The sequence below is a fragment of the Pan troglodytes genome, chromosome 2 (assembly GCF_028858775.2).
Source record: "Pan troglodytes isolate AG18354 chromosome 2, NHGRI_mPanTro3-v2.0_pri, whole genome shotgun sequence".
In the NCBI taxonomy this organism is placed as follows: Eukaryota; Metazoa; Chordata; class Mammalia; order Primates; family Hominidae; genus Pan; species Pan troglodytes.
This window is the reverse complement of record NC_086015.1, coordinates 54,563,852-54,573,395: the sequence shown is the minus strand read 5'-3', so window position 1 is coordinate 54,573,395 and position 9,544 is coordinate 54,563,852. Positions and strand designations below refer to the sequence as shown.

The following is a 9,544-nucleotide window of genomic DNA, read 5'->3' as shown; positions in this document are numbered from 1 at the left end:
CCCCATTTCTCAATGGGATTCTTGGTCCTCTCCTTATCAATTTATAAGGACCCTTTATATATTATGAAATTTGCATTTTTTCCCTTAACTTGTTGTCTTTAAACTTTTATTTATTTATTTATTTTGAGATGGAATCTAGCTCTGTCACCTATGCTGGAGTGCAATGGCATGTTCTCGGCTCACTGCAACCTCTGCTTCCCGGGTTCAAGCGATTCTCTTGCTTCAGCCTCCCGAGTAGCTGGGATTACAAGCACTCGCCACCACACCCAGCTAATTTTTGTATTTTTAGTAGAGATGGGGTTTCACTGTGTTGGCCAGGCTGGTCTCGAACTCCTGATCTTGTGATCCACCCGCCTCGGCCTCCTAAAGTGCTGGGATTACAAGTGTGAGCCACCGCGCCTGGCTATTATTTTTTTCCGTGTAGAAATGTTTGGTTTTTGTGGAGTCAGGTGTATCCATGTTTTCTCTTATGGCTTTTGTGTTTTTTGTTATATTTAGAAAAGGCTAGACCAAATCAAACCTTTGTTTTTGCCTAGAGATTTTTTCTTCATTCTTTAGTCCCCCTACCTTTGATCCAGCTAGAACTGGTTTTTGTTTTAAGGTGTGAGGTAGGGGTCCAAGTGGATTTCCGCCCCCAGATTATCATCCAGTGATTTCAACACCATATTTTCCCAGAGGTTATGCTTGACTGAGTTGTTGAGACTTTAGGAAGTGTATGACAGGGGAAATAGCACATCCTGTTGCCTGGTGGGTGGAAAGGGGCAAACTTTGTCAGGACACCATCCTGGCTAATATTTTAAAAATTCATTTGGAGAGATGGGGTCTTGTCATGTTTCCCAGGCTGGTCTCCAACCCGTAGGCTTAAGCAACCCACCTGCCTTGGTCTCCCAAAGTGTTGGGATTACAGGTGTGAGCCACCGTGCCTGGCCCCATGCCATAATCTTGAGGTTGAGGTGTAGAAAGGAACTATATTCCTTCCTGAGGGCCCTCTGCTGGGGGTTCCTGAGCAAGCCTCCCCTCTTCCCCCCACCCTGCCCCTGCTCTGGAACTAGGGGTGGTGTATTATGACACAAGTAGGTGACAATGGGGTGTGGAGGAGAGCCTCATGGGACTCAATCCAGGTCCTGCAAGAAGAGGACCAGCAGCACTTGTGAGTAAGGCGAGGACAGGGCAGGCAGGGCCCGGCTAGGCCGCACCCACCTCCCAGCTCCACCTTCTCCCTGCCTGCCTCCCAGATCCCACTCTTCCCTCTCTTCCGTACACCAAGACCCATTGTGTGTGCCCCTGGATGTCATTTGGGCCCTCTGTTCCCCTTAGTATAGTAGAGGCCAGACAGGCATCCCTGATGCTAGATTGGCCTTGCTAGCATTCTGGAAGGCTATGGTGGGCAAATGTCTGATGGCACCTGGGGAGGCCCTGAACCAAGCTGAGTGAGGGCAAAGGTTGCAGGCCAGGATGCTGACCTGGAGCAAGGAGTGCATATTCTACCTCCCTGTGCCTCTGCTCCCTCAAGAGCATCCTTCCCTCCACTGCCTTCTCCAATTCCTTCTGGGAATTGGAATAGCAGGTGTTTTAGGTGCTTTACGTCTTTCAGCCACCAGGTGGCAGCAGTGCAAGCCCTACTCTGCCTCACTCCATCCCCTCCTTGGAGCTGTGGATTTAACCTCCAAAGAGACTCTGAGGTCCTCCAAAGAGTTGAGGAAAGATGGGGTCATGCCCCCCACTCCCCCAGGCACAGGAACCCCTTCCATCTCAGAGGAATGAGGGGCCTGTGGCCCTGGCTCCCTTCCTAGCCCCACCCCTGTAGAAGCTGCTGGGGCAGTAGCTGGGCTGGAGGAACAGACTGGATGCTACTAGGGTGAGCCTCAGGGTCTAGGCCCCCTGAGATGCCCACACTGACCAGGCCCACTAATTCTCAGATGTCAACCAGAGAGGACCCTTCCTGGAGCCCAAGGAGGCAGGGAGTGTAGAGGGAGAGAAGAGGAGCCAGGACCTGGCTGGCTCCTCCACTGCCCCTGCCTGGTTACCCACCCAGGGCTCAGCACCAGGGTGGTGTTAAAGGCTCTGGCACTGGCCTCCCATGGGCTGAGCTGAGCTGGGCCCCAGAGCTACCCCCCACCCCCACCCCACACACACCTGTGGAGCACACCTCCCCTCCTCCCCACAGAGGGCGGTGTCCAGGAGGGTTTATGGATTCTCCCAACATATTGTGCCCTCCTCTGCCCCATCTTGTCCCCCTTCACAATCCCTGCATCAGTAAGGCTGCACCAACCTCCTCATAGTCCACTACAGCTCCACACCCCTCTCATTTGTCTCCATCATTGGGGGTGGAGGTGCCCTGACTTGCTAATATCTATATGTACCCCCCGCTGGGTTCCAGCCACAGGGGCCAGCCCAGGCAGGGCTCAAGGAACCTGCTTTCTGAGTGTGCAGGGTCCTTGGGTCCTGGCCATCTGAACCCCCTCTGAGAGCCTAGATCCAAACCCATAAGCCTTTACATGGAGTCCCTCAGAGATGGGCAGCCTGTTGCCCTGGAAACACTCCTCTTGTTTCCTGTCCATGACCAGGGCCTGCCTTATGCTGACCTGAATGACCCTGGGGACTCGGGCACTCATGGATGGGTGGGGAAAGCAGCTGGGACCTCGGTTCCTATGCAAGGCTTGGTGAGGTGCCTCCTCTTTGGGGCTCCCCAATGCTAAGGGGAGATAGATAATAAACAGGTGTGTCAACAAACAAGGCATTTTCAGGCTCTGGAGGAAACCAACCAGGACTGCATGGGAATAAAAATGGAGGGGGCAGATTCTGATGGCGATTAAGGAGGGAGGGCACCTTCAGCACTGGCTGAGACCTGAATGTCAAGAGTTGCTGGCCATGCAGGGATCTGGGACAGAAGGGTTCCAGATGAGGGGAAAAAAACAGCAAAAGCAAAGGTCCAGAAGATTCTTGGGGAAACAGCAGGAAGCTGATGTGGCAGGAGGGGAGTGGCATGGGCAGAGGAAATGCCAGGGCAGAGGGGAGGGCCTGGCCTTACTGCATGGAGAGGCCAGAAAGGACAGCAGGGGCAGATGTGGGAATGAATGAATGAAGAAATGAACAAGGTCTGGGACCAGGCCTTTCCAGCAGCCTAGTCCTTGCCCTGAGGTCTTTCTTGGTCCACTTGACAAATGGGGAAAACCCACCACTCCTTGCTCTGGCGGAGGCTTGACCCACAGTGCAACTGAGGGCCTGGCAGGGCTCAGCTTTCCAACCTGAGACAGGGCAGAGCCAGCCAACCTCTGCTGATACTCTCAGCCCCTGCGTCAGGGAGGGTGGGGTGGGGGGATGGCCCCCATAGGCTACGGAGAGTTGGGTCCCAGCTGCCCAGGAAGATCCACTGCAAGAGGTCTCCTTGACTCCCTGGCCCAGCCCAGAGCCATCCCTCAAGCCCAAGGCTGCCTTGCCAGGCCCTGACCTCCACCTCAGACAGGAACCATTTATCTCCATCAACTGCTCCCAGCAGCCAGGCCCTCGGCCAGCAGGTGCTGTCTCCATTCCATGAGGCTGACACCGGGCAGCCCTTCCTCCACTCTCAGTCTCATCAGCTGGACTCCCCAGGAGGAGGCCAAATCAGGCAGCCCCTGCACAGTCTGCAGGGGCTTAGAGGAGCGACCCCTTCCCTCCCAGCCCCCAGAAGACCCAGCTTCTAACACATCAGGGTTAATCCACCCCAGACATCTGCGAGTGCCCACTGCAGGCCTACCATGTGTTGGGCACTGGGCTCAGCATGGTGAACAAGGCCAGGGTTCCACCCCTACCCACACAGAGCTATATTCTCCTGGCCAGGACGGACTTGGTTCCCCAGGCCCAGCCACATGACCAGTGCAGGCTCGGGGAGCCTCAGGCCTGTCTCAAGCCCAAGGCCCATGGGCCATGGGCCTCCGTGAGAGGCCACTGTCCTGCCCTGGAGGGGGAGAATGGGGGTGTCCTCAAGATCTGCCTCTGAGAATGACAGCATGCCACACAGGCTGGTGTGGGCCTGTCTTTACCTGCCCCAGGTGAGAGGCTACAGGCACCAAGCCGAGTGTGGGAATCTGAGAGACCACATGTGGCCAAGCACGTGTGAGGACACGGCTGCAAAGGACACACTTGCGCAATGGGCCAGGCTCCAGCAGGGCAGGGATAGTCCCTGTTGCCTCCGTGAGCTGACATGCATGTCTGTTGAGGTGTGATCATTCCAGGCTCGTGGAGGATGGGTTGTAACTTGTCTTCTTTGATTGGAGGAGAGCCCTGAGCTCAGGGAATCTGTCTTGTCCCTCCTGGCCCTGCCCAGGTCCAGAGGCCTGGGTCTGCTTAGACAGCTCACTGTGCAGTGGAGGTGGGTAGGGGTGGGAGGCCTTTCTCCTGGCTCAACAAGGGCACAGCGGTACCCTGAAGCGAAAGCTTCCTCCTCCCTTCTCCCATCTCACTAGGGCAGCCGCCCTTCTTCCTGGGTTTCCACCCACAGGCCCAGGACAGGCCCTTGAGGCCCTAATCCCTGCCCTCCCATCAGTGACTGCGCCTTTCTCCCCAACCTTATCTGTCTCCTGCAGCCATTGTCAACTCCCCTGTGGCCCGGGCTCCCCCTCCCTCCAGCCTCCCCGCAGGTCAGGTTGGTATGTCCTCTCCCCCCTCCCCACCCCCGTCTCCCGGGCTCCTCCGCTCCCTCTTCCTCTCCTCTCTTCACCTTCCTCCTCCTTTCCCTCTCCCCCTCCCCACTCCCAGTCAGCCTGCCCTCCTATCTGCCTGTCTCCCTCTTTTCTTCCTCCCCCTGCTTCCCCTGCTTCTTTCCCTTTCCTGCCTTTCCTTCCTTCATCCTCTCCTCCCCCGTCCTCCCTAGGGGAGAGGAGGGATTTGCAGGGTCGGGGGCAGCCACTGCACTCAGTTACCCCAGGTCAGCCTAAGAGGCCCCAGCACAAAGACCCCTTTGGCTGCTTTCTTCTAAACCGGAATCTAATTGTGATCAAGTGAGGGAGAAACAGCTAATTATACCCAACAAACAGAGGCCCCCGGGGCTGTTTTATGGTGGAGATGAGAAGGTATAGGAAGGGGCACGTTTACCTTGCAAATGTGGGCTGGGACCCAAAGGGTTTGTGTCTGGCCTGGCAGCCTGAATGAGCTCCCTGGGAGCTGGAGCCCTCAGGAAGGCTTCAGGAGGAAGCTTTGTCTTCCAGGTCAGGAGAGGAAAAGGAACATCTTCCCTCACCCATCACAAGGGTCGTGACTGACACCCTTATAACAAAAGACAGATTGACAGAGAAGCAGAACACATTGATTTCACCAAAGTTTTAATGACTGGGGAGCCTGAGGAAACGAAGATCCAAGGACCTGGGAAAACAGAATATTTTTATGCTAAGTCTGATGAAAGAAGTTGTGGACAAATGCTTAAAGCAAAAGGGCATGGCCTAATGCTAATAAGCTGGGAGCAGGGCTTCAGCAAGACCCATTTGTTCAGGTTTCTTACTGGGTCTCTCCATGATAGAGGTGCTCTCGCCCCTGCCCAGGGGCAGAACCCCTGTCTCAGGAGGACCTTTACAAGAGAAGGGAGGAAGTCAGAAAGTGACCTTTCTAGGTTTTATGGTTTGCTTGGCTAGGAGAGGGGTTCTAGTTCCTATGACCACTTTCGGGGAGAAAAGGGAGTGGAAAAAAAGGAGGGCTGGAGAAGGGCAGAGTGACCTGCAAGGTGCCGTATTCTGGAGTCATGTTTCTTTCTTTCTTTTTTTTTTTTTTTCTTCTTCTTTTTTGAGACGGAGTTTCGCTCTTGTCCAGGCTGGAGTGCAATGGCACGATCTCAGCTCACCGCAACCTCCCTCTCCTGGGTTCAAGCGATTCTCCTGCCTCAGCCTCCTGAGTAGCTGGGATTACAGGCAGGCGCCACCACACCCGGCTAATTTTGTTTTTTTAGTAGAGACGGGGTTTCTTCATGTTGGCCAGGCTGGTCTCCAACTCCTGACCTCAGGTGATCCACCCGCCTCAGCCTCCCAAAGTGCTGGGATTACAGGCGTGAGTCACCACGTCTGGCTGGAGTCGTATTGCTTGAGCCCCAACAATACCATGCACCGAATACCACATACCGCACACCGTGGAGCGTCCCAGTGCTGGGGGCTACCACGCAGCTTTCTTTCTTGGCCTCAGGTCTTCAATCCTCCCATCTGTACCAGGGTGTGGAGTGCAGACCCAGCCCAGTTGGTGACCTGACCAAGATCCATTCCTGCCACAGCTACTTTCTACCTGTGAGCTCCCCAGTAAGTCACTTAAACTCCCAAAGCCTTACTTTCCTCATCTGCTCAATGGGGTCATGGGGCATGCCTCTGCCACAGGGCATGTGAAGACTTTAGCAGTGGCCTGGTATACCAGACATTGCCCATAGGAGCCAGGACCAGAGAGTATCACTGTTGAAAGCAGCAAGATGAACCTAGGTTAGCAGTGAGCAGAAAGGACAATGACACTCCACCCCCCGGAAAAAGAGATGCAGTTTGGTTTTACCCCTGACCTTGCAAACACAGACAGGGAAACTGAAGAGGCTCCAGCAGGCTGGGTGTGACTTGGGAGGTGTGCTCCCTGAGGAGCTCATTCCTTGTGTTCAAGAGGAGGGAGAAATGGGGGCTGTGTGGGCAGGAGACAGAATGACTGGTAGGACTGTGATAACAACCAACTTCAACCGTGGTGCGAAAGCTCCAGCACATAATAGGTACTCAGCAAGGGCTCACTGTCCTGAGTTCTGCCTCCTCCAGGAGGTGCCTTCCCTGTGCCCCACCTCTTCTCCAGTTCCTGGGATCAGCTCAGGGCAGGTGAGAGTCCAGGTGCTGCCTGGCACAGGGTGTCAGAGGAGGGGAGATGATGTGTGAGTGGGAGACCTGCTCAGAGTGTCTGCCCCAGGGGCTCCCCCGGGGTGACTGACACCCCCACAGACACACAGACTGATGGGTAGAGATGGAGAGCCTCCACTTCTCTGGCCAGGCCTGCAGCTGGCCAGCTCCTACCCCTCCAGCCCTGTCCCGAAGGTGCCTCCGCCCCTGCTGTGTCCAGGGATATCTCAGAGAGGTGTGGCTGGAGTGGTCTGTTGAGGTTTGATCATGGAGGCCTTGAATGCCAGGCCCAGGACAGGATAGTAATAACAGCTGTTGGCTGCAGCTGGAAGCACAGTCAGCCAGTATGGATGTGTGTGTGGGAGATGGTGACGTGTGTTTGTGTGTGTGTGCCTGTGTGCACCCATGGCTGGCCACGTGGGATGTGGGGTGTGACTGTGCTAGGGTGTTACACATGTGGAAACACAAGGGTGTGTGTGTGTGTGTGTATGCATGTGTGGGTGGGTGCATGCACTCCTCTTCTGCTGCCCTGGCATCCCAGGGAAGCACACCCACACTGCTGCACTCCCAGGTGCACAGGCAGGTGCCCACTGAAGGTCTGAGCCATCCCAGCTCTCTACCTGCCCACCAGCTCACCCACCTCTGCCAATAGGCCATGCAGGCAATGAATACATCAGGTAATTAAGCAGGAGATCAATTCAACTTAACTTGGAGGAAAGCAGCCGTGCCTAGTGGAGAGGAGAGACAGGGCTGCAGGAGGCTGAGGCTGAGCAGGGAGTGGGTGGGGAACTGGCAGCGAAAGATGGGAAGGGGTGGCTGCTGGAGTGGGATGTGCCATGCACCCTGCGGAGGGGAGCAGAAGCCAAAAGGAGAGGAAAGGAACTACGAGGACCAAGGCCACTGACCAAGGGGGCAAGGAGGGGACTGGCTGGTGGCAGAGAGAATGGGAAAGATGTAAGGAAGAACCAAGGCCAGCAACAGGACAAGCTTGTATCTCCTCAGCTTCCCAGGGGTTCTCTCCTGGTGGGGCAGGGGCCAGCGGTCAGGATGGGTCTATCACCCAGCTTCCCAGATGGCTCACAGCCTCTTCTGTGGTCCTGCTAGCCCCGAGCATGTGCACAGAACTTGACCCTGTGGGCTCTGCTGGGGGTGCCGAGGAGGATCTTTGACCATGCCCCATTGTTCACCAGCAGAACTGGCCCCAGATGTGAAGGCCCCGTTACTGGAAGGTCATCCATTCATTCAATGAACACGCACCGAGAGCTGCTGAGCACCAGCTCAGGGTCTGACATGGGCAGACTCCAGGAGGAATCACACGCTGGCCGCCCTCGAGGGGGCACAGCCTCCCTGGGGAGAACATGCAGACACAGACAGATATCCTACAGCAGAGGAGGGGACAGTGGGGGACCACAGAAGGCTTCTCTGTGACCCCTGAGCTATGGCTTAAAGAATAAGGGCAGCTAACCTGGGAAGCAGGAGAGCTCAGAGCAGAAGGCCAGGGAGAAAAGGTACTCAGGCCCTGGGGAGGGCAACAACATAGGCAGAGAACCTACGAGAATATCCCCCGGAGATGGCACCTTGTCTGTGGGGACAAGAGAGGCCAGTGTCCATAGGTCCATCAGGGCCTTGGGAGCAGGGGTGGGCTGGGCAGGGGCTAGCATAAGGCAGCTTCAGCACTGAGGAGGTAGAGAACAGAGCGGACACCACAGGAGTTTAGGCAAGAGGGATACATGGACAGGCAGAGCTGGAGACCACACCAGGAATGGGGGTGGTTTGGGCCAGGGGCAGATGACACAGAGATATGGGAGATGGAGGGTTGGTACAGTGAAGACAGCATGAGGGCAGAGCACAGGGCGCCTTGGCATGATTGTGGATGTGTGATCTCAGCTAAGCCCCTGCCTCAGTTTCCCCATCTGTACCATGAAGGGCTCCCCCTCACTCATGGACACTGGGAATCCTGTGGTAAACAGGACAGCCCGGTTCCTGCCTCTGGGCTCACAGCCTAGAGGGAGGTGAGACAGGAAGAGAATTAACTCCCTTAAGGAGTTAACCAAAGAAGGGGAGTTGAGGCACTATGGAGGCTCGGCAGAAGCCGGGCCATGCTCGGGTGCTCACTCTCAGTTGTCTTTGGGGAACCCCTGACCCCATCATCATGCATTGGGAACAGACACATGCCTCCCTCTTGACGTAGGCCTGGCCAATCAGCTTCCTTCATCTCCAGGCCCATGGTGATTTTCCAGGACAGGCGTGTGGATGTGGCTGACTCAAAGCTGGGGCTCCAGCTGAGGGGTCAGGGAATGAGGTGCCTTGAGGAGCAGAATGGGGGAGGCCTGGCTGGGCATGGAGTTCACATTCAGGCAAGAGGCCAAGTGACAGTAATAACGTTTGAGCACCTGTATCCAGCCATACCTCAAGTTCACAGACCTGGATTTTTAAACTACTTGTGCCAATAAATTCAATTTTGCGACTGAAGTAACTTGAGTCTTTGTCTTTGACTCCTGACTCATGGCCTGAGGCTTCCCAAGCATAGAGAACAGCATGGGCATGTTATGCCCAGACCGTTAGTTCCCCAAAGAAGACCACCAGAGTCCAGAGTCAAAGCCAAGCGGCAAGGATCTTTACTACAAGTTCGAACCTGGTCCCTCCATTCCACAGCATACAAGAGGGCCCTGAACAATGCGAGTGTTTGCTTTTTATAGCCTGAAAGTTACAGGGGAACA

At 55.5% G+C, this 9,544-nt stretch overlaps 1 long non-coding RNA gene across 1 annotated transcript; it reads left to right on the top strand.

Moving 5' to 3' along the window:
- The first annotated feature begins 1,085 nt into the window (after nt 1-1,085).
- Nucleotides 1,086-9,296, top strand: LOC134809565 (uncharacterized). The gene is made up of 2 exons (XR_010155596.1): nt 1,086-1,150; nt 6,151-9,296. It is a non-coding gene; the product is annotated as an uncharacterized LOC134809565 (long non-coding RNA).
- The last annotated feature ends 248 nt before the right edge of the window (nt 9,297-9,544 follow it).